A 25,740-nucleotide genomic window follows, 5' to 3' on the forward strand; every position below is an offset into this window, starting at 1 on the left:
AATATATATATATATATTTTTAAGTTTATTTATTTATTTTGAGAGAGACAGAGGCAGAGAGAGAGTGGGAGAAAAAGAATCCCAAGCAGGCTCTGCACTGTCAGCACAGATCCCGACGTAGGCCAAGGTCATGACCTGAGCCGAAATCAAGAGTTGGACCCTTAACCAGGCACCCAAGGAAAGAATATTAATCAGCGTCTTACTATACATCAGACACTGTTCTAAGCACTTTATATATATTAACTCATTGAATTTATTTATTCATTTCTCCCTCCCCCCCTTCCTACCTTCCTTCATATTGTGGTAAGAACACTTAAAATGAGATCTACTCTCTTAACAAATTTTTAAGTATCCAAAACAGTACTGTTAAGTATCAGCACGATGTTGTATAGATAATCTCCTAAACTTAATTACCTTGCAAAACTGAAACTATATGCACATTCAATAACAATTTCCCATTTTCTTTCCCCCCACCACCCTGGCAACCACTATTCTAACCTCTGGTTCTATGTGCTTATTTTATATGCCTTATGTAAGTAGTATCATGCAGTATTTTTCCTTCTGTGATGCTTTTTACTTAGCATAGTGTTCTCAAGGTTAATTGATATGGCGAGATTTCTTTCTTTTTTAAGGTCAAATAATATTCTATTATATGCATATACCCCCTTTTCCTTATCCATTCACTTATTAATGTGTATTTAACAATAGCTCTACCATTTTACATTCCCACCCACAATGTATAGGGTCTCAATTTCTCCACATCTTCACCAACATTAGTTTTTTTTTTTTTTCATAATAGCCATTCTAACAGGGTAGGATCATATTTCATTGTGTTATTCATTTGTGTTTCATGATGATAAGTGATGTTAAGGATCTTTTCCTATACCTGTTGGTCATATGCATGTCTTCTTTGGAGAAATGTCTATTCAAGCCCTTTGCCCATTTTTAAATATTATTATTATTATTATTATTATTACTTTATTTGATTTTGCTATTGACTTAAAGGAATGCTTTATATATTTTGGTATTAGTCCATTATCAGATACAGGATTTGCAAGTATTTTCTCCCATTCTGTAGATTGCAGTTTCATTCTGTTAATTATTTTCTTTACTGTGCAAAAGCTTTTTAGACTGATGTAATCTTGCTTATCAATTTTGCTTTTATAGCTTGTGCTTTTAGTGTCATATCCAAGAAATCATTGCCAGATCAATGTCATAAAGATTTTCTCCTATGTTTTCTGGTAGGAGTCTTATAGTTTCGGGTCTTAAGATTTAAGTCTTTGATTTATTTTGAGTTGATTTTGTAAATGGTTTAAGATTTTACTCTTTTTCATGTGGGTATTGTGTTGCCAGCACCATTTGTTAAAGAGACTATTCTTTTTCCATTGTGCCCTCATGGCGCTCTTGTCTAAGATCAGTTCATTAAATGTCAGTTCATTATTTCTGGGCTCTCTATTCTGTTCCTTTGGTTTATATGCCTGTCTTTATGCTGGAACCACAGCTTTAGTTACTGTAGCTTTATTTTATAATTTGAAATCAGGAAGTGTGATGCCTCCAGCTTTGGTCTTCTTATCAGGATTGTTTTGGCTATTTGGAGTCCTTTGTGAATTTTAGAAAATGCTTTTTTTTCAATTTCTATAAAAAATAGTCATTGAGATTTTGATAGAGATTGCACTGAATTTGTAGATTATTTTGAGAAGTATGGACATTTTAAATCTTCTAAACTACGAGACAAGACATCTTTCTACTTGTGTCTTCTTTAATTTCCTTCATAAATGTCTTATAGTTTTCAATGTACAAGTCTTTTATCTTCTTAATTAAGTTTACCCCCAAGTATTTTCTTCTTTTTGGTGGTATTGCAAATGGGATTGTTTTGTTAATTTCTTTTTTAGATTGCTTGTTGTTATTGTACAGAAATACAACTAATTTTTGTATGTTGATTTTCTTTCCTGCAATTTTACTGAATTCCTTTATTGGTTATTACATTTGTTGTGTGTGTGTGTGTGTGTGTGTGTGTGTAGTTTTTAGGGATTTTAAGGATATAAAATTGTGTCATCTGTAGATAGATAGTTTTGCTTATCCTTATCTGATTTCGAAGACTTATTTTTTCTTGCCTATTGCTCTGAGAATTCCAGTATTATGTTGAATAGAAGTGTTAAAAATTGGAGGGCCTGGGTGGCTCAAGAATAGGGTCTGACTCTTGATTTCAGCTCAGGTCATTAGCTGATGGTTCATGAGTTCGAACCCTGTGACTGGCTCTGTGCTGACAGTGCAAAGTTGCTTGGGATTCTCTGTCTTCCATTCTCTCTCACATTCTTCCTCTGTCCCGCCCCCCCCCCCCCCCATCCCACTTCCCACTCTCTCAAAAGTAAAAACATAAACAGTTTTAAAAATGGGCATTCTTGCTTTCTTCTTGATTTTGGAGGAAAAAACTTTCACTTTCTCATCATTGAGTATGACATTAGCTGTGGGTTTTTCACATACAGCCTTTATTTTTATTAAGGTAATTCCTTTTGATTCTTAGTTTATTGAGAGTTTTTATCATGAAAAGGTGTTGAATTTTGTCAAATGCTTTTTCTGCATCTAACAAGATGTGGTTTTCATCCTCATTCTGTTAATGGGGTGCCTCTTAGTAATTGATTTTTATGTTTGACCGTCCTTACATCCAGGAGATAAATCTCATTTAGGCAGGTTGTATAATTCTTTTAATATGCTGTTTAATTTGGTTTGTTAATATTTTGTTCATGATTTTTATATCTATCTTCATCAGGGATTTTGACCTGTTTTTTCTTTTAATTTTCTTGTGTGTTCTTTCCTGGCTTAGGTATCAATCAGGGTAATGCTGTCCTAACAAGAATTTGCCAGTGTTTCCTCCTCTTCAATTTTTTAGAAGACTTTGAGAAATATTTTAATTAATTTTTCTTTAAATGTTTGATAAAATTCACCACTGAAGTCATGTATCTGGGATTCTCTTTGTTTGGAGGTTATGGATTACTGACTTAATCCCTTGGCTAGTGATAGATCTGTTCAGATAGTCTATTTTTATTATTCAGTCTTGGTAGGTTGCATGTTTCTAGAAATTTATCCATTTCTTCTAGATTATCCAACTGTTTAACATATAATTGTTCATAGTAGTCTCTAGTTATTGTTTTATTTCTGTAGCATCAGTTTTAATGTATTCTCTTTCACTTCTGATTTTATTCATATGAATCTTTTTTCTTATTTTCTGAGTCTAGCTCTTGGCTTGCCAATTTTATTTATCTTTTCAAAAAGCCAACCATTAGTTTTGTTGATTTTTTCTACTGGTTTTCTGTTCTTTATTTTATTTATATCTACTCTAATATTTATTATTTCCTCCCTTCTGCTAATTTTGGGTTTAGTTCATACTTTTTCTAGGTTTTGAGCTCTGAAATTAGGATGGTTACTTTAGATTTTTTTGTTTTGTAATGTAGTATTTCTCACCATTAACTTCCTTCCTAGTAATCTTTTTTCTGCATCTCATAAGTGTTCATATATTTTATTTTGTTTTAATTTATCTGAGGACATTTTCTAATTTCTATTTTCAGTTTTGTCTTTGACCCATTGGTTGTTTTTGGTGTGCTGTTTAATTTCTACATACATGTGAATTTTCCACTTTTTACTTCTGTTATTAATTGCTTGTTTCATTCCAATGTGGTTGGAGATAATTGATTTCAATCTTCTTAAATTTCTTAAGTATTGGTTTGTGGTCCACCGTGTGATCTATCTTGGAGAACATTCCATGTGTGCTTGATAAGAATGTATATTCTGCTGTTGTTGAGTAGAAGTGTGTATATGTGCAGGACCAAACGTCCATCTGGTCTATCATGCTGTTCAAGTCTGCTGTTTCCTTGTTGGTTTTCTGTCTGGATGTTCATTATTGAAAGTGGAGTATTGAAATTTCCTCTTAATATTGCATTCTTGTCTAATTCTCCTTTCAGATCTGTCAGTGTTTGCTTTAGGTATTTAGATGCCCTGATGTTAGGTGCATATATATTTGTAATTATTATATCTTTTTAAAAATAATTATTATACCTTTTATTATTTGTAATATATTTGTCTTTTTTGACAGTTTTTGACATGTAGTCTATTTTGGCTGATATAAATATAACCCTACATTTTCTTTTCGGTGCCATTGGCATGGAATTTTTTTTTTCCATCTCTTCACTTTCAACCTATGTGTGTCCTTAAATCAAAAGTGGATGTCTTGTAGAAAGAATATGATTGGATTTTGTTTTTTATTCCCCCATTCAACTACTACTGTAGGCCTTTAGTTTGGTGTGTTTAATCATATCAAATGGAGAATGTTTTTTGTTTTTTGTTGTTTATTTGTTTGTATTCCACTTGCTCACTTTGCAGTAAGTCAGGGGGTGGGGTCTGGCATGAACTAGCTTGCTAGTTCAAAGTACAGCTTTTGTTCTCCATGGTCCCGGAGTTACTAGCATGTGCCAGATCCCATTAGCACTCTGGGACAGGTGACACTGAAGCCAGTAGCCAGAAAGATCTGATGTTGAAGATATATTCCAGTCCTTTCTTTCAATTCTAAGAAAGAAGCTGAGATCTGGAGTTTTCCTTCCAATTGGATGATGCTATCTCCACCGAAAAGCTTATGGAAAGAACGAGTCTCATATATTCTTACTGGCTTTTCTCTTGTTCAGGATGCAACAGCCTCTCATCTAGTTTCCAGATTTCTCACACAGGGCATTACTCTGTGTACTGTTGTTGAATCAGTATGCCTGTGGGGTGAAGGAAGGTCCAGGGCTTTCCATTATGCCATCTTTCTGCTATTACTATCCTGAATTTATTTTTGTAACAACTCCATGAACTAGAAATTACCATTTTGTCAAATTTACACATGAAGTACAGAAAAAGAACTTTGGAGTGAATTCTCTTAAGACAGGAGGAATGTTATTATATGCAAATGCAGGTAAGGACAAATCAGTAGAGAGAAAGATATTGAAAATATTGGAAAAGTTACCAATTAAGTGAATAAGCTGAGAAAGTAGAAAGGGATAAGATGCAGAATGAAGGTGGATTTGCATCAGTGATAAGGATGCCTTTTCTGATGTTGTTGTGCTAAAAAAAGGAAAAAGGGTGTGTAGGGCATTTGGGAGGTTTGTAGGTTTAGAGTCAAGAAGTCAAGACCATTTTGTCCAACAGTTTCAATTATCTCTCTAAAATAGCATCTGACATTGCCTGCTGAAGCAGGATATGGAGGTTTGAGGAGAGTGGTGAGTGTTGGAATTAGTCACTGTAAAGACATAGCAGGTTAGTGGCACTGAGGGCTCAAGTAAGACTAGGGACAATACATTATAGTGGAACCATTCTGTGGAGTTCCTTGCTTTCTAAGCAGCTTGAGTAGAGGCACACAGATTCTTCAGTAATACTAAGCAGCTTGAGTAGAGGCACACAGATACAGATATTAAATGAGTAGATTCAGTAAGCATTCAAAGAGTGAATATAATGAAAGAACATTGTGGCAAAAGAATTAAAGATGTAACAGAAAGTGACTGAAACAGTAAACCATGTATCTTAGTTTATATAGGGTAAAAGATAAAGACAGAGGTCCTAATAAAAAAGGAGAAATTAGAAATCATGGATAAAGTAATTTTGATGTGGCCGAAGACTGAATAGAATTGCCAGTAACACATAAAATATTTGTAAAGATGAGAAGTAATATAAAGTGTTATAATTGATTTTGTTATTTCAAATGCAATATAATTCCTTTTCCTGTTTGCACCAGAAAAATTGAATTGTTTCCCAGCTCCTCTTCCAAATTTGATGCTTATAGTTTAGAACATTTCAGTGTTTGCTTGTCTGAGTTTATTACAATGTATTATCTTTAAGATTTTTATTTTACTGTTTTTTTTTATTTTTTGAGAAAGAGAAAATGTGTGTGTGTGTGCGTGTGTGTGTTCAAGCACGAGTTGGGGAGGAGCAGAGGGAGAGGGAGAGAGAGAATCTTAAGTAGGCTCCATGCCCAGCACAGAGCCCAATGTGGGGCTCAGTCTCATGATTATGAGATCATCACCTGAGCTGAAATCAAGTGTTGGACTGAGCCACACAAGTGCCCCTACACAGTATCATCTTTAAAACTTTGTATGTTCCGTAAAAAATAGAAATGTTGGATTAAACTTTACATGCGGAAGGGTTTGCTGTGCAGAAAGACTACAAATCTTTTGATCACTCACTCTATATTAACCTCCTATTTAATTTCATTCTGTTTTCATTTGCACAGAAAGTTTTAGTAAAGCATACATTCTTCTAAAATACTGCAAAGGAACTACTTTATTAAAACAAAAGTTATATTAAAATAAAATTTTAAGAACTGGGTGCCTAGTTCAGTTGGTTTTGCATCTGACACTTCACCAACTGAGCCACCAAGACACCCCAGGAATTCCATTTGGATGCAGCAATGCTGGAATAACAAACATCGTCAGACAGTCTTTTCTATTAACTCTTTAAACTTTCAATTTTGATAAATATGTAATCATAATAAATATATGTCTTTGTGATAAAATTCCCAGTAATATTTATTCCAAGTAATGCATTGTTAAGAGAAAAGCTAAAGCTACTTAATATGTTTTCTTTCCTAATTAATTTTACAACAGGATAAGAAACATCATGCATTTTGTCTCTAGAACATTTCTAGTTATTCTTTTTTTTCCTAGTTATTCTTATTTGTAACCCTGTCATTTTGAATCATTTCCTGTTTTGGCTAGGTTAAGGGATTAGTTTGAAGTTGATAATAATACTTAAAGTAGGTCATGGTAAAATCAATCATAATTCCTTAATATGCTAAACTCAATCCACAAACATACAATAATTAAATGTCATTGCAGGAAAAAAATAGCATTTAGAACATTTGAATAGATAACCTGATTTTCTGTGTCTAATGATCTTATAATAACATTCTCAGAGTGACTGCCCTCAGGTCTTCATGGGGAAAATATCTCAAAATAAAGTTGTATCTCTTGCTCTCCTGCATCTTCCCAAGTTCTTGAAACACTGTTTCAAGTTGAATTGAGTATATGGTTAGATACATTAGCATATAAGATATTGAAGTATATAGTTCACGTGTTCATGGTTAACCTTATGAGTTCTATCAACAATAAAGGAGGAAAGGAAAATCTCCGCTTTCCTGTGAATTTTTTTCATCAATAAGTTAGAAATTCAATAACATTAATGCTAGTAGCCACCAGAGTTTTATGTAAAGCTAGTGTCTATATGCTGCTATACAGTGGAAAGTATAATAGGTAAATGGTAACAAGATGAGGATTCTAGACCTAGCTTTGTGATTTTATGGGAAACTCTTGGCAGTTATTTAATTTATAGTTAGGCCTTAATTTGCCAAGATTGTATTTGAGAAGTGTGGCTTTTCTGGTCCTTCATTCATCTATGATTCTTGAACCATAAAATCTAGATAGCCATTATTAACTGTGCTTTTACTTTGTTCTCAAATTTTCTTTTAGTATCTCATTTAAATTTCACAGAAGCCTAAGATGTATGTTTTATTTTGTCTATTTCATGGGTAAGTAAACTGATAGAAAGGAGGACACTTATACACAGGAATGCATGCATTCACATGTTATTGTGAATGCAAACTGCAGAGTGGTCCAAATGCAGAGTGGTGCAGGCACTCTGGAAAATAGTATGGAGATTCCTCAAAAAGTTAAAAACAGAACTACCCTACAATCTAGCAATTGCACTACTAGGTATTTACCAGAAAGATACAAAAATACTGATTTGAAGGGATACATGCACCCTAATATTTATAGCAACACTATCAACAATAGCCAAATTATGGAAAGAGCCCAAGTGTCCATCGAATGATGAATGGATAAAGAAGAAGCAGTATGGGGCGCCTGGGTGGCGCAGTCGGTTAAGCGTCCGACTTCAGCCAGGTCACGATCTCGCGGTCCGGGAGTTCGAGCCCCGCGTCGGGCTCTGGGCTGATGGCTCAGAGACTGGAGCCTGTTTCCGATTCTGTGTCTCCCTCTTTCTCTGCCCCTCCCCCGTTCATGCTCTGTCTCTCTCTGTCCCAAAAATAAAATAAAAAACGTTGAAAAAAAAATTAAAAAAAAAAAAGAAGCAGTATGTGTGTATATATATATATGTATATATACATATATATATACACACATATACACACACACACACACACATACACACACACAATGGAATAATACTCAGCCATAAAAAATATGAAGTCTTGCTGTTTGCAACTATGTGGATGGAGCTAGAGAGTATTATGCTAAGTGAAATAAGTCAGTCAGAAAAAGACAAATACCATATGATTTCACTCATGTGGAATTTAAGAAAAAAAAATAAATGAACACAAAGGCGCAAAAAGAGAGCAGCAAGCCACAAGAGAGTGTCTTAACTATAGAGAACAAACAGGGTTGCTGAATGGGGGAATGGGTTAAATGGGTGGTGGGTATTAAGGAGGGCACTTGTTGTAATGAGCACTGAATGCTATATGTAAGTCATGAATCACTAAACTTTACACCTGAAACTAATACTACACTGTATGTTAAATAACTGGAATTTAAATAAAAGCTTGAATCTACAGGGAAAAAAAATTAAGCAATCCTCTATCTTAAAAGAATGATAACTCTGAAGTCACTATTCTTATACATGTCAAATATACACATTCATGAATGTTATCTCTTTGGATCCTAGGATATTTATAAAGAAGACATGGACAGAAGTGGACAGACAACGTGATTTACAGAATACATGGCATATTTGTAGTTATTTGTCACAGTAGATTATATGAATCTGTGGCATAATCTCTCCGATGATTAAAACGCCTGCTGGTGACATAATATGCTAATTAGAAGGCTGTGACTTTCACCTACTTTTAGGATAGTAAATTCTGTTCTTTACTACAGCTACATTCTTTACCATTAGGTGGATAGTGCTAAGTACACCAATCATGAAAATATATATTACTGATTATATGATTGGTTACATTGGTACAAATTAATTCTATTACTCCCTACCCTCACCTGTACTATGAGCTCAAAGCAAAGCACAAAATAATTAGTGAGGGTTTATACTTATTCAATTTGTATTTATGTAATACAATGTTTTGAATGAATTTCTACTCAATTAAAGGGCAAAACAAGTCTTAATTCTTGATTTTTTAAAATAGGAGACATATACAGATATTGAACCATGAATTAAAAGAAAATATTAGTCATTATTTTGTTTTAAAAAAGAGTGAAAAGGCTATGAATGTTTATTCCCAATCTTTACATGTTTAAAATTTACATTATTTATTAGAATATTTTTTAATTAAAAATACTCACAAAAGCATTGATGCACAAAGAACCAATGAATCATATAAGGGGTAGATTATTCTACAGTCTACCTCGGTTATGGAGAAACAGAGTTTCACACTTGCCTTTCAGTGTCTTTTTATTGAGTTGTATTGATATCTGTATTCCAGTTGCATTTTTAAAAATAATTGTATTATATACAGATTCTAAAGTTGCTGAGGTCCTTTCTAAGTAAGACAATTCCAGCCAATATTGTAATTAAAACCAGAATATGGTGCAAGCTATTTTCTTTGATTTTTTCCCTACATTCAGATCGTATAGATCTTACAGCAATAGTTATGAGGCCATTACTACTAGTGATGGAACAGTATTTATCTATTTTGTACATATATATATATTTTTTCTAAATATTTGACTCTTGGTATTTATATTTTGCAAATTTTTTGGCCTCCTGTCATTCTCTAAATTAGCATGTATAAGTAGATCCTGAAACAATCATATAAAATATATTAAATATTATGAAAGTAAAATGTTGACTTAGTATGTAAAATCAACTCTAGGAAACAGTCTTTAAACTCATGGGGGAAAAAAAAGAAAGATTTTGACCTGAAAGCATATTTGGGAATGATAAAACTGACAAAAACAATCCCAAGATTTCATATATATGGAAATATTGTTGTAGATTCAGAGTTTCTTTGGACTGTTAAGCCACATGGCAATATATATTATTAGCAGAAAGGCAGAGATTGAGTTTTCTACAGTTCATTTTTAGTTAAAACTATGAAAAGCTAAATGGTATCAGGGAGAATGGAGTTTGTAGAATGCTAGCATCTTGGTTTAGGAAAAGCTTCAGAAAAGGACTGTGTCTTGGTCGGTAATTCAGAAAGAAGCAGAACATTGGGTCATAGGCAATTGTTTTATAAAATAAACAATGCTTCACAAAAATTCCAGAGAGCTAGGGTGAAATAATTAACATGTTACTGATAGGTCTTTAAATATTGAGTCTCTTAGTGAAACCTAATAGTAATTTTATGTAGTAGGTATTGTTATTTCCACTTTATAGATTTTGAAAATGAGATTCGAAGAGAGTAAGTCATCTGATATCATATAGCTGGTAAATTATTGAGTTGATATTTGAAATTAAGTATCTCAAACTACCAAACCTTTGTTCTTGTCCTGTCTCTTGGCACTGAAAATACATCTTATTCAACTTTAAAATATTTATAGGTCTCTGTGAATTTAATCTGGCAAATTTTTCTTCTTCTTCTTCTTCTTCTTCTTCTTCTTCTTCTTTTTGAGAATTGTAGGTTAAATTTGACAATTACCTTTGTTCTACCTCCCCTGTTTTAAATTCTCTCTGAGGAAACATTCTATTACTTTTCTATTGCCAGAGTTTGGCCATAATTTTTTCTAATAAATACAAGTAAAACATACTATATTCCACATGGGGATTGCTTTATTTCTACCTTCTTGCTTTGATAAAGATGATTAAGGTAGCTTTACATTTGACTTTTCACTTACTTGTTACTAACTAAAAATGATTGAGTGGGAGACAGCAAAAAATTGATAAAATATATGGGAAAAAAGTGAATCTCAAAATATTGGTTATCAGGCTGTGAAGGACAATGTCCATGAAATATGCCAAATAAGCACACGGGGCATATAATTCACTGCCTTAATTTGCTACCTGTATAAATGTTCCAAGCAACAGGAATGGGAGGGAAGACTCAGCCTGGCTGCCTTCCTGAGCTGAGGACACAGATTTGGAAGTCTGGAGAAGCTAAGGCAGCTAGAACTCACAGTATTGAAAGAGGAGAGCTGCACTCAGATGAATGCTAGGAATGCGCAGAAGACTTTCCTTGAGTATTCAGTTCAGTACTCATCAGCATGTGCATATGAAAAAAACAACTTCAAGATGGAAAAGGATGTCTTGAAAGGATTGGAAGAAGCAGTGTTCAGAATCTGCCCAGGCAAGGAATAGTTCCTATCCTGACAGCCAGAGTGGAAAATTTCATAATTTAGGACTCATTTGCTAGAGTACTACAAAGTCTTGCTTCAGTAATGAGGAAAAAAATAACCCTAAATGAAATGCTGCACAGGTCTTTTTAAAAACCTGAATGAATCAGACTGTTTCCAAGTTACTTAACCACATCTCAGAACAAAGGTCAAGAATATAAAAATACACAACATCTAATAATGTAAAATTCAAATATCAGGCTCCAATAAAAAAATTCTGGGTATGCAAAGAATCAAAAATTATAACTCATGTTGAGAACAAAATTAATCAACTGAAATGGCCACAAAAAGGATACCTATGATAGAATTACTAGACCAGAACGCATAAGCAGTTACTTCAATTAAGTTATATATGTTCAAGAACCTAGAGGACATATTTAACATGTTATTTAGGGAAAAATAAAAACTATGTGTATACAAAATTTGAAATGTTCATAGAAGTCATTTTGGTAATAGATGAAACTTGGAAGCAACCAAAATGTTCATCAAGAGATGAATACATGAACAAAATATGATAGAGCCATAATATGGAATACCACTCAGCAATATAAAGGAATCAACTATTGACATGCTCAACAACTTGTATGAATCTCACAATAATTGTTGTAAGTGAAAAATATCAGACAAAAAAGTGTATATTATGTGATTATGGTTAAATAGGACTTTAGAAAATGCAAACTAATTGGGGTGCCTGGGTGGCTCCATTAAGCGGCCAACTTCAGCTCAGGCCTCACCGGTCTGTGAGTTCAAGCCGGGTCAGGCTCTGTGCTGACAGATCAGAGCCTGGAACCTGTATCTGATTCTGTGTCTCCCTCTCTCTCTGCCCCTCCCCTGCTTGCTCTCGGTCTCTCTGTCTCAAAAATAATAAACATTAAAAAAAATTTTTTAAAAATGCAAACTAATGTATAGCAACAGAATAGAGGTCACATAAGTGGTTTCCTGAGGTTGGCAATGCATAGCTAAGAAGAAGGGAAATACGATAAATGTACATGCAGAAATTATCATGGGTACTAGATATGGTCACTATGTGGCTATGTGAAAGTTTCATGGATGTATATATATATGTGAAAATGTATCGCTTTGCATAGTTTAAACATTTTGTCACGTGCCAATTAGATCTTAATCAAGCTTTAAAGAAGCAGTCTAAATTTTTTTAAACATTTATTTATTTTTTGAGAGACAGAGTCTGAGCAGGGGAGGGACAGAGAGAAAGGGAGTCACAGAATCTGAAGCAGGCTCCAGGCTCCAGGCTCCAAGCTGTCAGCACAGAACTCAGCGTGGGGCTCAAACTCATGAACTGTGAGATCATGAGCTGAGCTGAAGTCCGACGCTTAACTGACTGAACCACCCAGGTGCCACAAGAAGCAGTCTAAAGAAATACTTGAGTAGTACATTTAATTTACCTAATTGGATTTTTGACTTCATAGATTTTATTGTCTTTACACATTTAAATCATTGAAAATGTATTAGAATATGCATTCTTAAATATGCTTCAAGTAAAAAAAAAAATTCTTGTTGAAAAAATAAAGATTATGTGTTCTTTCCATTATAGTCCTTTAATTCCAAAAATGAAAACAAAATAAGAAACTAATGGGGGTAATCATTTTATGTATAATTTCTTTAGATATAACTCTTTATGTCTTTTCTATTTTCTGCTATTTATGACTTATAGTCAACAAGATCCAGAGACTGAAGAAATGATTAAGGCAATGGGCAGAAGGATTTTTTTGGACTAGACTCCTTTGTATTTTAATCCCCAATTTTAAAAGGTGTGTATGTTGACTCTCACTGATAACATGGCTGGAAGTAACTGAGACTGTTGGTGCTAGAATAACTTTTGATTTAAAACAATAAAAAATGTGCAGTCAACAATCATCTTTCTAATAGATTTTGAATGCTATAGGGGAAACATTTTTTATTAACTCAAATTTTAACAATAATACTGCATATAAATGGAGGAAGAACATGTCATCACTCAGGTTCTGACTGACTTGATCACTATGTTAGGGTTGAGCATATGTCACTTTAATCTTAATTACTCTAATTCATCATATCCAAGATACCACCAATTGTAAGATACACCATTATTTTAAGAATTGCTAAGAAAGAAAACATTGCTGATTAACTATGACATACCATCAATTGTAATATACATCTGGATTTCATAGATTTTTTTTAAATGTGTGCTTTGGGGTGTATTATATGTATACTTTCTCTCAATAGAGTGTGGCTGAATGTAATGGCATTACATGAAGGTGGAAATTAGAAGATATTCCTTCCCTTTGTGTCTGTGTAAGAAACACTGATATGTGCTCTTCTTTCAGAAATGTTGAAAGGGCTACATTTCTCTGTAGGGATGTATAAAACAAATGACCTGATTCATAATGTCCCTTCCTTTGAGAAAATGGCCATAAATAAGACATTATTAAAGTTGTGACCAAATTGATTCAATCCCCAAAAGTAAAGAAAATAAGGGAACATAAATGACCCAAAGTACTTATCATTTGCCTTTTGTCCTATAATAGCAGCTGACACATGTCCCCACTGAGTATCATTTTTGTAGCTATTGAATATCAGCTAAAATTATTCTTCAGAATAAAAAATATTATTATAAATGCTTGACATGAAACTATTCTGCACCATATAGCTACCAACAAAAACAATCACAGGAACAGAAGGTAGGTGTTGCTATATTGCATTGCAAATAAAAAAAAGAAGAAGAAAAAAACAGGATGACAGATGTTTAGTTTATGTCTTAACATTTTCTGCCTTGAGAAATCCTTTATGTGGTTTTAATACTTTATTCACTTACATACACATACATGCACACACTTAACATGTTTCATATGTACAAACAATACATTAAACCTAATTGCACCAAATGCTAACATATACACATGATTCCACCACTGAAAATCGACCATACAGCTATGAACAATTAATGAAAAAAGTATCAAATCAATAAAGAATGAAACTTTACTTCCCTGTCATATGAAATAGAAAATACTTAGATAGAATGAAGTATCATAAAATGATTTGTCTAAGGCAACAATGCATGAGCTATAAGACAATTCAGGACCACTTTGATTATACATTGTGCATACAGATACATTTCATTTAATTGCATATTTAAAAAATACTATTAGATTCACAACATAGAAATGAAGAATATGAAATTGCAGTGTTTTAACTTCACAGTAAATTGTTTTCCAATAAATATTATTGCAGAGATAAATGAAAACTAGCTAATGCTACCTTTAAGTAAAGGCATAGGAGATGGTTTTGAGATGGTTCAATTAACACCTTTTCCCTATGACTTCACCCTCCATCTGTCTTATCTTAATGACACCCGTTTCCAAGTTTTAGAAGGCCCTGAGTGGGATATTCCAAAGACCAAGATGGAATTATGTCTCTGATTCCTCATTTGTTAAGAACATTAATGCGAACGAATGAACTTTAAATGAACTTTTGTGTCTTGGTCCCGTGGGAATCAAAATATAAGGAAAGTTTTTTTCCTATATCAAATATCAAGCAAAGACTAAAGACAGAGGTATGATGCATCCTCCAAATGCCAACAAAAATTATGAATTGAGAAGAAAAAGACATACTAGAATTGATGGGATTATGTATTCACAGAAATATTTCAGACACCACAGCATTGAATATAATTGTTGGATATGTGACTACTGAGGCTAAGGTGTTTCCCTAAAAACTTGAAAGAAGCCACCAATTTAAATATGTAATTAATAAAATAAAAATTTTGCTTTTGGAAATTGTTATATATAGTCATGAGGTTGTTTAAAACTAATAGATTTTGTATTATAAAAGTTTTGTATTTTCAACTGACAAAGTATATTGGAAACGTGGAGAATAATAATTATAGTAATAATAAAATTACTTTCTTCCTAACATTACCCTGACAAGTGCCATAAATACAGTAATATTTTGAGAGGAAAAGGCTAATCCATCATTTTATAGTGACTTTAGAGTTACAGTGCATCAGGGATTCCACCCTCTTTGTTCTAACTTTGCTTTGAGTCCATCAGCTTTCTGATTGGTCATATTTCTACTGAGCCCATTATTTATTTCTACAGAAAACCAGTCCTGGTTACTAGCAAATTATCACAGTTTCTTTTCTGATTCATCAGAGTGACTTTGGTAGGAAAATTCAATCTTGCTAGAACTCATGTTTCAACTGAAGAAAATGTGTTTCTGAAATGTGGACATAAGGAGTATACATGACTGCATGAAACTGCACCAAGGTGAAACCATCCTCTGCGTGCAGCCTAAAAGGGACTCTCAACTTTTAGCTTTATAATCTATATGCCTGGGCATATGTGGTCTCAGACTTAGAATTCCTTAATATGTTATTTTATTTCTGCTTCCTTGTGAGCATATACACATAACTATTATAATGATGATGATTTAATTCAGTAAATGAATGTTCGCTTTGTCCCAACTAAGTGAGCATGAATTTAAGACACAGTGATTACACAGATGATGTTGAAAAGGAAGAAAGAGTGAAATAAAATGTAAGACTCTATGCTTTGAGTAACTACCTCAGGGGTTACCTCCAGTGTCAGTGAAAACTACTTATGTAGGCAAATGAGGTCTGGGTATGATAGCTGTATGTGAATTGGAGTTCTAGGAACCCAGTCTGGACCTACAGGCTGTGGAACAAGGGACTGAAAAACCTCAAGTGGGAAAATTAAGAGTCGAAGTTGGAATCAACAACCAAATTAAAAGTCCAAAAGAAGTATTAGGCTTAATGGGACAGGAAGTTATGTGAAAACCAGGAGTAAATCCCTGCGACCTGTAAAAACAGAAATGATAAAGTGCCCATTGCAGAGCTTGATATAAAGCAGCACTTGGAGAAATTCCCCAAACTGGTAGAACATTAGTATGGTGAATTTTTTGAAGGCTGTCTCTAATCTACTTCACAGCAGAAATAAGAGAGCCAAATTGTCTTAATAATAACGGACTTTATGGTTTTGGCATATAGAATAGGAAGGAAGAAATGGAACTGAGGGATTTTTAAGTGGCTGAGAGATTGGGACAGAAGGTTTGAGGGAAGACAATGATGATGCTTGATGGGAGACACTTGGATACTAAAGTTAGGGACAGGGAAGTATCAAGGAAGGAATATCATATGAGCAAATCATACATGATCATGATATTGACAGATATTGAAATACAAAGTGCAAAATGTAAAAACATAATACTAATGTTATGCATATTACCAATGTTTGTATCTAAATTTCCAACTTAGCATCAAATCATTCTGAGTATTGCATATGAAAACATCTTAAAATTCTAAATTAATCTTTAGTGGACAAATTTTGATGCTGCCCTTGGTCAAACAATACCAATAAGGCAAGAAAAAACTTACACTAGATAGGCTTAGTTCATAGTACAATGAATCGGTAAGACCCTTACCACTTTTTAGAAATGTACTGTGATAGCTTTAAAAAGTAAGTATTCCCATTAAACATATCAGCCAGAATATCTCAGATAAAGAGACTATAGCACTTTTGCTCTGACATACATCCACTTTAAAAGTGGTATTATGGGTATTAAAATTACTATTAGAAGAGATAATCATTGGGCACAAAATTTAAATTTCTAGAACATTAAATGGGAATTTGGGGTAATCAATTACATAAAACATATAGAAATATACACTGGAAGAATTCAAAATAAGGAAACTGAGGTGAGGAGAATAAAGAATTTTCCTAAATTTACTGCTGCTTTTAATCCATTGAGCAAACATGTCAGAGATGTGGTTAGAATTGAAGGGAGATATGGAAACCATCCAGTAGGAGATAGAGGTCAGTTTTAAGTATGCTGAGATTTTGGACAACTTTTTGGTTAAGATTTCTTTTACTTTTGCTCCACTAAACGCTCACTCAGATATCAATATTATGTATCTGGTGAGTTTTTTGGGGCTTAGTTTCCAAAGGAGTTGGAAACCTTTGATGGATATATTGATTCTTTATAATCTCTTTATGAATATTAATAGCTTACCAGTTTTTCATCTCATAGTCAACATCCAGTAGAAGAGGTTATTCTATGAAAACTCCAGGAACATTCACTCAAAATAAAGCTGTTAGATGACCCTTCACTAAACCAAGTAAAAATATGTAATTTTGGGATAATCTTCTTCTTTATGACCTTGGCGGCTTGTCCTTCATACTAATATTCCCAATTCTTGATCATTGAGATACTTAAGTGCATTCAGAAAAATATTTGCTATAGTAAAGTGGTAATTACCCTCAGTGACTGAAAATCAGTATGTTAAATTGAGAACAGCATTTAGTTTTAGAACCTGGTTCTGCCTTCTATAGCTTGCTAGCTGTGACGCTTTGTACAAATATGTGGTTTTTCTGCTGAGGCAAATTAACTAGGTCTACGGTTTCCCTAGAAAAGCTAGAAATATGATGCCAGCTAACAGTGACTCCAAAAATGAATAATTATGCAAATTACTGGCTCTGTTTTCTTAGAAATAGTTGACATTTTTGAATGCAAAATACATAAGTAACCAAAACACATAGTTGGCACTATGGAAAGATGTTGAAAATATAAAGAGCACCAAGTGAAGAAGCATAAACTATTAGCCTGTCCAGCAAGTCCACAAGTGTTGGTTCCTGTGAAGTCTCAGTTTCTCATCTACAAATTGATACTGGGCTGTATGATATTTAAGATTGTTTCAGCACATATCTCCTTTGGGTACCACCTGAAATGAGGATGCATCCTTGGTCTCAATAATAAAGAAGAAACCAATAGCTCAGAAAGGTAATTTTCTTCACTCCATAATTTACCACTGTCCTATGATAGCTAAACATTTATTAATTCCTAGACACAATGACTAACTCCCATCCCTAGATCTTCTGTCAATCTAATGATTAAGTAATTTGAATTTGGTTTGATAGACAAATACTATCAACTCTAATTTTTTTTAATTCCTACAGCCCCTAGTGACCGGCAGTTCCAAATAAACAGTATTAATAAATTATCAATCTGTAACTAAAGAGTAGGCTCTTTCAGGAACATTTGCCAGTTGTCGACCATGGGAAGTCTCAGGGGAATATTTGTCATTCTCACAGTTACAATGGGACACAAGAGCAGCCATTTGAGACAAATTGGCTAAGGACTAAGAAAAGTAAAACATAAACTATAGCAAAAATGACTTTATGAATTGATAACTGGCACTTTCGTATTTGCAATAAACATATAAAAAGAGAAAAAAATACTTAACCTTCTGGTTTCTTAATAGACATTTGATGGAGTAACAAAAGATGGTTTGTAAATGCTATCTGAAAGAGAGATAATCAGGAACTAAGAAAGGCAGGAAATTGAATGTGTTCTTCCCTCCCACCTCACTGCCAGGTTTCAGATGATCCTGGAAAGGTCATCCACATAATTATTACAGTAACTGGTTCAAGGCCTTTTGAGCACAGCTGATCTGATTGTGTGTTAATGGCTGCAAAAGCAAGATAAGGAACATGTAAAGTTAAAAAAAAAGAAAGAAAGAAAGAAAGAAAAGATCTCCCTGTAACACTATTAGCTTGTAGAATTGTCATAGCAGATAAACTGATGTTGCTTTATGGCATATGGCTTTTTTATTACAGAATAACCCCAAGTTTGCCCTTGTGCATGGGGTCATTTAAGCATCAATGACCAAATTTTCTTCTTTGTTGTTGGTAGCCATGTGACATATCTAGTGATCTTTTTGGGGTCTGCAAAAGGTCACATGATGAAATGAAATCTGTCAGAAAACTGTAGCTAATGTAATATGGTCAGAATTTTCAGGGCCAAGACACATGAAAGGCATCTGGAGACTTCTGTCTGACCAAACCAAGGCAGTAACATACTTCCTGTTATGAAAGATTGGCCACATTTCTCATACCTGAATTAAATTCAATAAATAAAGCCAGCATCTACTGCATGTAAAAATACTCTAGGGATACAAAACTTTAGCACAGTAAGGAAGACAGATATACACAACTGACCCCATAAGGCACTCTAAATGTTAAAATATGGATGGTGATACAGTTCCAATGGTAAGAGATTGGATTTCAAGTAGGCAGGATTCAGCAGAGAATCTGCATTTGACCTGTTTCAAAGACCAAATAGAATTGTGAGGGCAGGATATTTTAGACTGGCAGAAGTGAGTTACAAGACCACAGAAGTGGAAAAGTATGTACGGATGAGGTATAGGAAGAGGTGTGGTTGATTAAGAGGTAGAGATAAGTTTGAAAATGTAAAGTGGAACTTGTGTCAGTCCACCCTTCTTACTCTGTTTTGTGATATGAGGGCTGATGATGAAAACAAGATGGGAACCTCTGAGCTTTCAGCTTTAAGTAATTCCAGCTCTTCTTGTTTTTCCCCACAACCCTAGAGATGATAGCTGCTTTCTGCAGTTACTAAATGTCCCATACTTTAAAGTTCCCATTTTACTCTGTGTTGTCTTGTTAACAAGTTATATAGATGAGACTTAAAAACTGAGCACTATCAGTTGAAAATATCATCAACTTCCAATTACATTTGGAGAGGACCATTGAAATGAAGTATGAACTAGGGACCTACGGGATTTCTTACTTGCATTGTCCCTTGATCTCTTATCTCTCATTTCCTTTCAGTGTTTAAAGCAGACCTGATAGATACCAAAGACACCCCTTCTCCCCTAACTAACGTCTCTGAGCTGAATGCTGAGCAAGAAAAGGCAACACTCTCCATTTCTACTTCCTGCATAAGCTACTTTAAAATATTATGCAATAATGTAGTTAAGAAAAGCAGCTAATTAAGCCTGCCTGGCTCTAGACTCTTAATATTCAGCGTGAGTAGATAGATGAGTGGCCAGCAAAAAAGAATGTTTATTTTAAAATTTTCATTTCCAATCCTGACCCAGACCATTTCTTTCTTTTCAGGAAACATTCCGTCTAGATTATTGGGAGACAAATGGATATTATATTCTTCCATTAGTGTGGGTAGAGTTTCTACTGCCTCTGCTGATAATCCATTTTTCCCTGTAACAACTTTTTTTTTTGGTCACAAACTTCTACATTAGACCCAATCTAATTCTGCTAGTTTAGTCCCAAACTGTTGGAATTTCAAGCTCTCTCACCTCGATGAAACTGGAGAACAGTGTATGAGCAATCTCTTGATGATAGCATTCCATATGTCTGCAACAGCCTTTTTATTTCCAAAGCAATTAATCCCCATTCTTTTTTTTTTTTTCTTCACTTTTCTGTATTTCTCAGGCCTTTGCATACCTTTGTTGCCCTATGGATGCTTTTTAAGCATTTCCCATTTTTTTTGGGGGGGGGGATTCTACCTTTGCAGAATTGACCAGTACTAAACAGAATGTGTCATAGTCACTTCACCCATATTTTCTGTACTCAGTATTGTATAATTCTATTTGCAGAAAGATTTCTACAAGTATAACTCATTCCCATGTTGCATTCTGCTGCAGTAGCCTACAGAGAAACCCTTTGATTTTTCCTAAATTCAGATTTAAATAGAGATTTATTTAGAAGACAACTTGCTGATTTTTGCTCTCATATTGACTTTGTATTTAACTTCACATTAGGCAGATTGGTGAACTGGTGTGATGCTATGATATAGTGAAATTCGATAACCTAAAATATTTTTACTGCTGCTGTTTTTCTTTAAGAATAAAGAAAAATATCAGCTTATATATTTTTAAATGATCTGTGAAACTATGGCTGCATTAATTTACATCTTCTAAATTATAAGAACTGAATACCTTTAGAAACAGATTATATAGAAGTAGATGTACTTACTTTTTAAGATGAATAAAAACGTAGTTTGTGAGCAATGGATCAGTATTCTGATATGTTTTGAAAGTTGTTAACAATCAAAGAAATTTCCAGTATGGCTTATGATATTCATGAATGATATCATTGGTCAGAGAAAATTCAAGAGGTGGAATCTGTCTTTATTGTATTTAAGTCTCAATTTAAACGGAACAAACCGATGGGCAATGTAACTCTAAAGATAAAAATTGAAGTCAAAGTGTATACTGTTGCTTATTTAATGACAGACTGAACTGAAAATAGTCCAGCTAAGTCCAGCTAAATGTATGATGATAGAATGAGAATAAGGATGATGGAAATACTTAGAAATTAGTACAGCACCTGGAGCATAGTTATTTCTTAAAATCTCCAGACTTGTACTCAGTTCTAGGTCCTTTCAAGGTACGTTAGCCCATTTGCATTTACCAGATGAGCTATACAAACACACTTCTTGCTTTTTGGCTCCTTTGCGTTAATGAATTAATTATTTTTCCTTGAGAGAGGAGTATCTAGGAAAGTAGTGGATTTAATGAATGACATTATATAAATGGTGATTTCTGGTCAGAAGTCTGAGTTGCTCCAGTAAGGGTGGGAGAAGGTAAAAGTGGGAACAACAAATTTTGTACTTTTGATCTCCTTGTTTGTCCTTCATGCCATTATTGCATCAAATATCACTCTCTCTGACATATGTATTTCACTATGTCCTTCACACTGGTATTTATTTATTTTCTGATTTATTTTTTAATTATGTTTTAAAAATAGACTTTACTTTTTAAGTGCAGTTTTAGGTTCACAGATAGCATAATTAAGCAGAAAGTACAGGTACAATATACTTCCTGTCCCATATACCCAACAGCCCCCCTCCCATGTTATCAAACACTTCATCAAAGTGGTACAAGTATTACAATTGATGAAGCTATATTGACAAATTATTATCATGAAAAGATGATAATGTACTTTAGAGTTCACTCTTGGTTTATTCTATAGGTTTTGATAAAATACATAATGACGTGTCTCCAACATTATAGTATCACACAGAATAGCTTTATTACTGTAAAAGTTCTCGGTGCTTCATCTAGTCATTTCTCTTTTCCCCTAGCCCTGGAAATACTGATATTTTTACTGCATCCATAGTTTTGCCTTTTCCAGAATGTAATATAGTTGGAATCATGCAATAAATAGCCTTTCTAGATTGGCTTCTTTGATAAATCTTCCTCATTTTAACCTCATTTTATCCCTCAAAGGAAACAACCAAACTTTTCCTAAGAATCAATAGGTAAAGGAAAGATTTGGGGATCATTTTTTTTTAAATAGTAAGTATAATTTGGACATGATAACATGCCTTAAAAATAAAATAAAATGAGAAGGAGAAATTGTAGGTCTAAGAGAGATACTGGTGGAGTGAGGTAAGAATAAGCAGGAAAAGTGAGGACTAAAATATAAGTGTAAATGTAGACATAAATGAGAAAAGATGAGAGGGCAAGAAGTAGAGGTATGAATGTAGGTGGATTTGTTTGGGAGATGAGGAGTTAATCAAAAGATTTTATGCATAAAAGGCTATTGTTTATTTATTATGTGTTACTAATAAAGACTTGAATTGTATTAAGTAGACAGAATCTTTCTGACTTTATTCATTCCCGCAACAAATATTTCCTGAGTGCTGTTACGTGTCAAGCACTGTGGTAGGCATTAGGAATAAGTAAAGAATGTAGTCATGATTCCTGCTTTCATGGAGTTTAAAACTTATTCCATTTGCCTCCCTTATCTGTCATCTTCCTTTTCCCCCAGACTCCCTCCTTTGCTTTGTGTACTGCCAACAGCTCCTCTGGGCTTGCAGGTAGGCTTCTGGTTGCCTTTAGCCATGTGAGCCACCAGAGATGGGGAGGCATGAAGAAAAAGAAATAAGGAAATGAATTTCCTGACCCTTTCCTTAGCCGTGTTCTTTTAATGCATTTCTTCAGTGTCTATAGTTGCCTTGGGGGCCACAGCCCACTCCATATATCCAGCTCTTTCTGGTTTTGGTGACATTATTATCTCCTCCTCCTTTTTCATTCTGGCTTAAGGGTGGGAATGACTTCTTGGTATCACTAGTCTACAAATGCCTCAGTTTTTTTTTTTTTTTTTTGGTTACCTTAACCTTGCTCATGGATATTGAATGCGTGCCTTTAGTAAACTCTTTTGAACCATATGAGTTGTATCCTGTTTCCACTTGTATTTATGCCTGATCCAGTAGGGAAATAATCAGAGAAACTTATATGTAAATAATATAAATAATAAGGGTTATGATGAATAATACCCCAAATATTTAGATAGAGAATAATGAGTGTGAGTTACATAAAGTAGTAACAGCTTTTCTCTTTAGAGGGTTATATTTAAGTTGAGGCCAAAGGATAAGTGGGAGCTAGCATGGAAAGAACAGGGAAGAGTGTTCCCTATAGAGGGAAAGCAATTGTAAAGGCCATGAGATAGCAAAGAGTTTGGTATCCTCTATGCCAGAATTTGGTTATAATACCCCATGAGGAACATTTGTTTAAAACACTATGTGAACACACTGAAAGGGGATATCAGCTTGAGTGGCAAGGTCCTGATCAGTATCTAGTGGTATATAATAAAGTTCTTAGACAGTCAAAGATCCACCAGAGAATGTCCTTGTTAAGGTGGGAAACAGCTCAAGTGGGCTGTGGGAAGTAAGCAGATGCTCAGGTATTAATTTGAAATTTCTATGATTATGTTGGGATGCAATAAGGATCTATTCCACATGATTGTGTACTCTAAAAAAATTAGCACCTGCGTGGCTCAGGTCATGATCTCAAGGTTTGTGGGTTTGAGCCTCGAATCGAACTCTCTACTGTCAGCATGGAGCCCCACTTTGGATCCTCTGTTCCCTCTCCCCCCGCTCCCCCTGATGCTCATCCTCTATCTTTTTCTTTGTCTCTCAAAATGGAAAAAAAAAAACATTAAAAAAGTGTTTTAAAATAATTAACACATGTAAAGATGTTATTTTTAAATTTTGTTTACTTTCATCAGTGGTAGGTTAATCTTTAGGTAGAGGTAAACTCTTCATACATGCTTTTTTCATAATTATGACACTTCATAAAAAGGATATCAAGTGAGCAACAGACTTTCTTGATAGGCTGTGTGTCTTTATCTTCCCTTTTGCTTACTTATGTTGGGGGAAAATGGGGAGAAGGAGTAACAAAGGAGTGGAAAAGATGAAGAAAATAAAGTATTAAAATAACATAATTTGACTGTTGGATTCCACCTAGAATGAAAGGGATTTTAAGGATCAATTTACTAAACATATTTTAAGAATTCCAAAAGCAAACACATCTAACTTATTAAATAAGCCTGCCTGGGGAAATATCCCAAATTATTTTTTTTCCTCTATAAATCCATTTCTGTAATATGTTTTACAATATGACCTTCTTTTGTTTGTAGTTTTAATGCAAATTCTGGCATTTAGGAATTACTTAACTGAAGGAAAAAAAAGAGAATTATTTAACTGCAGGATATACTAAAACCTTTGACATTAAGTCAAAATATATTATTTTTGTATTTATCAGAATCCAGCTGATTACTCAGGACATTTTCAGGCACAATTGACACCTCAGTATGGCAAATAGTGAAAAACAATAATTTTAAGGTTGATTTAATCATGTCCATTTAACCAGTATATTTAGGTTTGGAAAGCTTCCTCAGATATCAGCCCAAATACCCCCTAGATGAATTTTTAGTTCTTGAAATATATTTCTACTTACAGGCATATTTTGCTTACAAATGGAATACATAACAATTTATTTTGTTTTCAATCTATTATGATCATGCTTCTACTCAGATTTAAACAGAATTGCACATGTGTATGTTATTTTAATCAGTTTTAAATTTTAAAAAAGCATGATGTTCACTATGTTCATTCCTTAAACCTCTTCTTACTATGAGTTTTTATATATAAATTTACTATAAATATGAATTTTTCAAATTTACTAATATTTTTTTCTCACCCATAAGCTAAACCTACTTTAAGCACATTTATATAGCATGTTTTATCTCCAAGTACTTTATAGCTATGTTGTGGGAGCTAGCTCACCACAACTGAAGTTAAATGATTAGTAACTCTGATAGAGATGCATTTATGTAAATTATAATTACAGAGTCTAGAAAGGACCCTGAGGTCTTATCACCTTAAAAATACAAAACAACACTCTGTTTAAAATAAATCATAATACTCTAATCAAATATAATCAAAATCTTACTCCTGCCTCTATGCTCAATAGTCATATTATAAACATCATTGACAAGTGATTATATATATTATAGGATTTAAGCCCTCAGAAATAGAATCATTAAGTCTAGCAGTCATTATAGTGTGATATATATCATCTTTCTCATTTGGGGAATGATTGCATATTGTACATATTGACAGCTGGTGCTATCATGTTATCATTCTTTCAGAAAATACTAATCAATTGGCTCACTGTAACTACTATCTTTATGATTTTTATACTGTTGTCTCATTATATCTTATCAGAATCTATATCATATGCACAAAAAGCAGATAACACCTTATCTTTTTATCCATGTTTTATTTATATCATTGTTGAATGATA

At 33.7% G+C, this 25,740-nt stretch overlaps 1 protein-coding gene across 1 annotated transcript in view; it reads right to left on the bottom strand.

Annotated features, from left to right (window-relative positions):
- Window positions 1-25,740, bottom strand: part of CNTN5 (contactin 5) — a 1,382,461-nt gene that overhangs the window by 319,936 nt on the left and 1,036,785 nt on the right. The window lies entirely within an intron of this gene.

Source organism: Prionailurus bengalensis, chromosome D1 (assembly GCF_016509475.1).
Source record: "Prionailurus bengalensis isolate Pbe53 chromosome D1, Fcat_Pben_1.1_paternal_pri, whole genome shotgun sequence".
NCBI classification, from domain to species: Eukaryota; Metazoa; Chordata; class Mammalia; order Carnivora; family Felidae; genus Prionailurus; species Prionailurus bengalensis.